Here is a 7,970-nt window from a genome sequence, read left to right as displayed (position 1 = left end):
AGATGGCACCACCCACAAGGGGCCTCTCCCACTTTGATCACTAATTGAGAAAATGCCTTACAGCTGGATCTCATGGAGGCACTTCCCCAACTGAAGCTCCTTTCTCTGTGATAACTCCAGCTGTGTCAAGTTGACACAAAGCTATCCAGTACACCATCATAAGCACATCATTTTGTTACTCTTTCTTTTCTATTTCTCCACAACTTATTTTCTCCTCTTAGCAGAGTCCTTGGTCTCTTAGCATCTGGGGTTGTCTCAAGGGTGGTCTCAAGTGTGCTGTGTCCTGCTCATGCATTATGGTGCACTACAGGGATCATCTTGGGTATGGTCTGCCTCCACCACCACTCCATGATTTGCAGTGCCTGACTGGTGTTCTTCTCAGGCTAGGCCAATGTTTGGGCCCTATGGTAGAGGTCTGGTGGTCATCTCAACCTCTGTTCTTGTCCAGATGCCCTGGATCATGTTTTTCCTCACAGTGTTTAGATACTAATCATCCAGATGTTCACAGACATCAGAACACTGAGCATAGAAATAACTTATCTCCTCTCTACAACTAACTGTCACACATATTACACTCCTTCCACATCTGTAACACCCCTAAGGGCTATCTAGTTATCTTAAATAACATTTAATTTAGAAATTTGGCACAGATATGAACAACTATAGCTAATAATATAACATAAAAATATGCTTTATGAAATTATGAAGACATCTTCTTGGAAGTCTCATTTAACATTTTTGGACTATGGTTTACATTGGGCAATTAAAATTATGGATAAGGAGAATTTGTGCACTTACTGTCACACACTTGAATTGGGTGGTGTTTGTTTGTTTCAGTTTTGTCCCATTTCAGTAAGATGCCTGGGCAAAGAAGAATGAGGACTTTTCTACAATGTAAGTAACAAAGGTGATTAAGTGGACAATCTCCAAGTGGTTCATTCAGTAATGCTCATTTAGAGCTGTAACATAGATAATGGCAGGTCCTAACTACACAACCTAAACCAATTTGTTAGAACCTATTGATGCCAAAACACTAGTGAATAAAGACACTTTGATTATATAATATGGAAATCATCAAGTCAATTGAGCTGTGACTTAGTTCCAATATTAAATAACCAGATTTGATAAGGTTAGTTCCTGTATGGATTGATTTGGGTTACTAAGAAATCAATAGCAAAAGAATTATTGAGTGAGTTAATGAGTAATCAATGATGTTAGCCATGATAAAGAACCTTGGGTAGCTCTGAATGTGATTGGAAAAGTTCCAGATGCACAAGATTAATATTGTACAGTTGCAATTTAGTTTGAACAAAATCTTAACTAACACCTCTGAATACCATCTACCACCCAATTAATCACTCAAAATATTCAATGTCACAGAATATATGTGGTAATTATAAAATTATTATAATAAAGGCTAGCCATAATTCTAAGCTTTTACACATAGAAAAATACAGACTATGTTTTTTCTTAATTTTCATCTTTAAAATATTGAAAGAATTGTTATAGTTGTGCAAGTCAATATTCATTATCCTTACTTTAGTCAATTGCTATGTTAGCAATAATGTCTTAAAACACTGGCGTCAGAACTTTATGTCTTTTCTATTGCCACAGATTTCCTATAAGATTTTTATACTACTTCTAATGAAAAACAAAACAAAACAAAACATAACATAACATCTCTGATTTCTACATCTCTTTTCTAGAAGCACATACTTCCAGCATTTGAAGGGCATTATAGAGGCAAATATAATTTTGTTTACAATGAGTTATAGAAATCTTCAACTTGTAGGATTGTTACACCAACAGTTTAACTAAATTCTATAAAATACTTCCAATAAATCAAAAAAATTAAAATTGTAAGGTGGCTACATTAAATGTTCCTTAAAGCATCAACATATTTGAAAATATAGGAATGGAGTCTCAATCTGTATCCCAGAGCTAAGGCTGTCCCACAGCCATCTTCCCCCAAATCCCACTAGGAGAGAGCTGGACTCCCCAAGAGTGATGACACACATAAGTACACAGGCTTACAGGTCCAGAGAAGGGATAAGCTTCTGTCAGAGACAGCAATACAAACTAACACCAGAGATAATAGGATGGTGAAATGAAAGCAAAAGTACCTAAGCAACAGAGACTATGGCTATTTGGCATCATTGGAACCCAGTTCTACAACCACTGCAAGTCCCAGATAATCAAACACACCAAAAAGCAAGATTCATATTTAAAATCAGATCTCATGATGATGATAGAAGATTTTAAGAAGGACATAAATAACTCCCGTAAAAAAATAAAGAGAACTCAGATAAACAAGTAAAAGGCCTTAAATAGGAATACACAAGTCCCTTGTAGAATTACAGGAAAACACAATCAAACAGGTGAAGGAATTGAAAAAAATATCAGGATCTAAAAATGGAAAGAGAAACAATAAAGAAATCACAAAAGGAGAAAAGTTTGCACATACAAAACCTAGAAAAAAGATCAGGAGTCATATATGCAACCATCATCAAAAGAATACAAGAGATAGAAGAGAGAGTCTCAGGGGCAGAAGATACCATAGAAAACATTGACACAATAATAATAAAAATAAATAAAAAAAGAAAATGCAAAATGCAAAAAGCTTCTAAGCCAAAACATCCAGGAAACTCAGGACACAATGAGAAGACACAACCTAAGGATACTGGGTATAAAAGAGTGTGAAGATTCCTAACTTAAAAGACCATTAAACATCTTCAACAAAATTATGGAAGAAATCTTCGCTAACCTAAAGAAATAGATGTCCATGAACATACAAGAAGCCTACAGGACTTAAAATACATTGAACAAGAAAAGAAATTTCTCCTGTCACATAATATTCAAAACAAGAAATGCACAAAAAAACTAAAGAATATTAAAAGTAGTAAGAGGAAAAGGTCAAGTAATATAAAAGGTAGACCAACCAGAATTATACCAAACTTCTCAACAGAGACTCTAAAAACCAAATGAACCTGGGCAGATGTCATATAGGCCCTAAAGAACACAAATGCCAGCCCATACTATTATACACCACAAAACTCTCAATTAAAATAGAGAGAGAAACCAAGATTTCCAATGCAAAACCAAATTTACACAATATTTTGCCACAAATCCAGGCTTACAAAGGGTAATAGATAGAAAACTCCAACACAAGGAGGGAAACTATGCCTTAGAAAAAGCAAGAAATTAATCTTCTTTCAACAAATCCAAAAGAACATAGCAACACAAACATAATTACATCTCAAACAACAAAAATAATAGGAAGCAGCAATCACTTTTCCTTAATAACTCAATTAAGGAAACAAAACCCAAAAATTCAACACACCTTCATGGTAAAAGTCTTGGAAAGACAATTTCAGTACCTAAATATAGTAAAAGCAATATACAGCAAACCAGTAGCCAACATCAAACTACATGGAAAAAACATCAAGTCTCTGAATAAAGAAATTGAAGAAAATCTCAGAAGACAGAAAGATCTTTGAGGTTCATGGATTGGCAGGATTAATATAGTAAAAATGGCCATCTGGTCAAAAGCAATTTACAAATTCAATGCAATCCTGATCAAAATTCCATCTCAATTCTTCATAGAGTTAGAAAGAGTAATTAGTAAGTTCATTTGGAATATCCAGTACCCCAGGATTGTGAAAACTATACATAACAACAAAAGAACTTCTGGAGAAGTCACTACCTCTGACCTCAATTTGTATTACAGAGCAATAATGATTAAAAAATGTATGGTATTTATACAGAGAATGGCAGGTAGATCAATAGACTAGAATTGATGGCCCAGAAATGAACCCACACTCTTATGACCAGTTGATCTTTGACAAAGGAGCTGAAACCATACATTGATGGGAAAAACAAAACAAAACAAAAACAGCATTTTCAACAAATGGTGCTGCTTCTACTGGTGGACAGCACCAGAAGAATGCAAATTGATCCTGTCATCTCTTTGCACCAAGCTCAAGTCCAAGTGGATCAAGGACTTCTACAAAAACCCAGATACATTGAAACTAATTGAAGAGAAAATGGGGAAGAGCCTCAAACACATGGGCAGAGGGGAAAATTTCCTGAACAGAATACCAATGGCTTATGCTCTAGAATGGACAATAGACAAATGGGACCTCTAAAGTTGCAAAGCTTCTGTAACGCAAAGGACACTGTCAATAGGACAAAACAGCAACCAAAAGATTGGGAAATGATCCCTAAAATCCCTTACCTACATCTGATAGAGGGCTAATATCCAATATATACAATGAAATAAAGATAAGCTATAGAGAACAAAAAGCCCTATTAAAAATGGGGTAGAGAGCTAAAGAAAAAATTCTCAACTTAGGAAGCACCTAAAGAAATGTTCAATATCCTTAGTCATCAGGGAAATGAACATCAAAACAACCCTCACATCAGAGGTCACATCAGTCAGAATGGCTAAGTTCAAAAACTGAAGTGACAGCACATGCTGGCAAAGATGGGGAGAAAGAGAAACACTCCTCCATTGTTGGTGGGATTGCAAGCTGGTACAACAAGTGTGGAAATCAGTCTGTCAATTCCTCAGGAAATTAGACATAGTACTGCCTGAGGACCAAGCTATACCATTCCTTGGCATATACCCAAGAGATGCTCTAACCTACAATAAGGACACAAGCTTCACTATGTTCATTGCAGCCATATTTATAATAACCAGAAGCTGGAAAGGACCCTGATGTCCTTCAACAGAATAAATGGATACAGAAAATGTGGTACATTTACACAATGCAGTACTAAACAGCTGCTAAAAACAACTACTTCATGAAATTAGTAGACAAATGGATGGGATTAGAAAACATCTTCCTGAGTGAGGTAACCCAGTCAAATAAGAACACAAATGGTATGCACTCACTGATAAATGTATATTGGCCCCAAATTTTGGAATCCAGAACATGACCTCATGAAGCCCAAGGAGAAAGAAGACAAAAGTGTGAATGCTACAGACCTTCTTAAAATAGGGAACAAAATACTCAAGCAAGGAAATACAGAGACAAAGTGTGGAGCAGAGACTGAAGGAAAGGCTGTTCTGAGACTGTCCCACCTGGGATCCATCCCATATAGATACCAAACCCAGACACTATTGTAGATACCAAGAAAAGTTTGTTGACAGGAGCCTAATATAGCTGTCTCTTGAGAGGCTTTGCCAGAGCTTGACAAATACAGAGGCAGATGCTCTCAAGGAAACATTGGACTGAGCACAGTGTCCCCAATGGAGGAGTCAGAAAAAGGACTAAATCTGGGCATGGTGGCACACGCCTTTAATTCCAGCACTAGGGAAGGCAGAGGCAGGTGGATTTCTGAGTTCCAGGCCAGCCTGGCCTACAATGTGAGTTCCAGGACAGCCAGGGCTATACAGGTAAACCCTGTCTTGAAAAAAAAGAAAGAAAGAAAGAAAGAAAGAAAGAAAGAAAGAAAGAAAGAAAGAAAGAAAGAAAGAAAGAAAGAAAGAAAGAAAAAGACAGAAAGAAAGAAAAGAAAAGAAAAGAAAAGAAAAGAAAAGAAAAGAAAAGAAAAGAAAAGAAAAGAAAAGAAAAGAAAAGAAAAAAAGGGAAAAAAGGAAAAAGAAAAAGGACTGAAAGAGCTGAAGGGGTTTGCAACCCATAGGAAGAACAACAAAATCAACCAACCAGAATCAACAGAGCTCCAAGGGACTAAACCACCAAACAAAAGATACGCATGGGGGGACCTAAGGCTCCAGAAGTATATGTAACAGAGGATGGCCTTGTTGAACATCAATGAAAGAAAAGACCTTTGGTCCTATGAAGCTTTGATGCCTCAGTGTAGTGGACTGTAAGGGCAGGGAGGCAGAAGTGAATGTGTGCAAAGAGGAGCAACTTCATAGAAGCAGGGTCAGAGAGGATGGGATAGGGGGTCTCTGGAGAGGAATTTGGGAAAGGGAATAACATTTAAAATGTAAATAAATAAAATATCCAATAAAAAATTAAAGTAAGAAAATAAAGGAACTTTCCTATTAGATGTACCAGTGAGTTTTATCATTAAATGAGAAAAAGAATTTGCAAGAAACAGTAATATTACCTTAACTTTGATAATTGAATTGTCAAATTCCTTAACTTATTTTATATTGAAGTGTATTAGAAGCATTATTTCAAGCACAAAGCAGACTTATGCTATAGAAACCCACTTCATTATCCACACAGAGGTGTGCAAGACTTACAATACTAAAAGCCTCAGTCCCTCAAAAGAGAAATGGATACAGAAAATGTGATGAATTTACACAATGGAATACTACTCACCTATTAAAAACAATGACTTCATGAAATTTGCAGGCAAATGGCTGGAACTTGTAAATATCATCCTGATTCAGGTAAACCAGTCAGAAAAGAACACAGTATGTACTCACTTATAAGTGGATATTAGCCCACAAGTTCAGAATACCCAAGATACAACAATTCACAGATTATATGAAGCTCAAGAAAAAGGAAGTCCAACATGTGTATCCTTCAGTGCTTCTTAGAAAGGGGAACAAAATACTCACAGGAAGGAATGTGGAGACAAAGTGTAGAGCAGAGATGGAAGGAAAGGCCATTCAGAGACTGCCATGTTTGGATCTATCCCATACACAGTTGCCAAACCAGGATGCCATTGCTGAAGCAGAGAAGTGCTTTTTGATGGGAGACTTATAAGGCTATCTCCTGAGAGACTCTGCCACAGACTGACAAATACAGAAGAGGATGCTTGCAGCCAACCATTGGAATGAGTGTGGGGTCCCTGATGGAGAAGTTGGAGAAGGGACTGATGGAGCTGAAGGGAATTTGTAGCCCCATGTGTGTGGGGGAGCAACAGAACTAGAGCTCCGGAGCTCTTGGGGACTGGACCACCAATCAAAGTGTACACATAGAGGGACCCATGGCTCCTGTTGCTTATGTGTCAAAGGATAGACAACAGTGGGAGGAGTGACCCTTGGGCCTGAGGTGGTTCAATACCCCAGTGTAGGGGGGAATGCCAAAGGGGAAAATCAAGAGTGGGTGCATGGGTGTTGGAGCACCCTCATAGAGGCAGGGAGGGGGATGGAATAGGAGGTTTCTGGAGGGAAGACCTGGAAAGGAGATAACATTTGAAATGTAAAGAAAATATCCAATAAAAGAAAAAATGTGAAATAAATCAAGCTTCAGTCACAGAAATTTTCATGTACAAGCATTGTTCTCTCTAAACCAGAGATAAGTCTGCAATGATTCTGCTGAAGGCCTCCTGCCATGAATAGTGACAAAGACTTAAACTCAGTGACAGAAATTCTTCCCACAGAGATGGACACATTGACCATCTTTTGCTTCGATTATTAAGATAAGTAACCACATTCAAAAAAGGTGAAATTTGGTGCATACAGATTCCAGTACAAGGACAAACCACATCATCCACACACCAAGGAGATGGCTGAAAATGATTGCATTTAAAAGGATTCTGACTGAAGAAAATTTCTGGGTTCTACTTGCATAAAGAATTAGTGACCATTTAGAGGACAGTGCTAATTGGGAGCATGTAGGAGGAATATTGAATCAATATACTGAATTGTGTGAATAGAGAAAAATAACAGAACAGCAGTACATCTACTTACACATAAAGGAAAAATAATTATGACTCTAAATTCCAAAGAACTCAGAGAAATATTTAAGCAACAAAAGCTATGCATATATACAATATGAAGAACTGAAATAAACATCAAAACTAGACAGTTATCTAAAGTAATAATTCATAGAGTTATTATCTCATATTTATAGAAAGAAATAGAAACCTCAAAACAAAAGGTATTCAGAAGCTCCACTATACATGGCCAGGCAAGACTACTCTATTTCATTCTTTTCCACTTCACAGTTAATAGAGGAAAAAGAAGAAAAAAGGGGGAAAAAGAATGAGTAGAAGGAGAAGAGAGGAAGAGGAGGAGGAGAAGAAGGAGAAGGAGGAGGAGGAGG

At 37.1% G+C, this 7,970-nt stretch overlaps 1 non-coding gene across 1 annotated transcript; it reads right to left on the bottom strand.

Annotated features, from left to right (window-relative positions):
• Positions 1-474: 474 nt before the first annotated feature.
• On the bottom strand, positions 475-608 carry LOC115064614. The gene has a single exon (XR_003844448.1). It is a non-coding gene; the product is annotated as a small nucleolar RNA SNORA17 (small nucleolar RNA).
• Between the last annotated feature and the right edge of the window lie 7,362 nt (positions 609-7,970).

This window comes from Mus pahari, chromosome 8, assembly GCF_900095145.1.
Source record: "Mus pahari chromosome 8, PAHARI_EIJ_v1.1, whole genome shotgun sequence".
In the NCBI taxonomy this organism is placed as follows: Eukaryota; Metazoa; Chordata; class Mammalia; order Rodentia; family Muridae; genus Mus; species Mus pahari.
The sequence above is the reverse complement of the archived record's forward strand: the minus strand, read 5'-3'. Positions and strand labels throughout refer to the sequence as shown.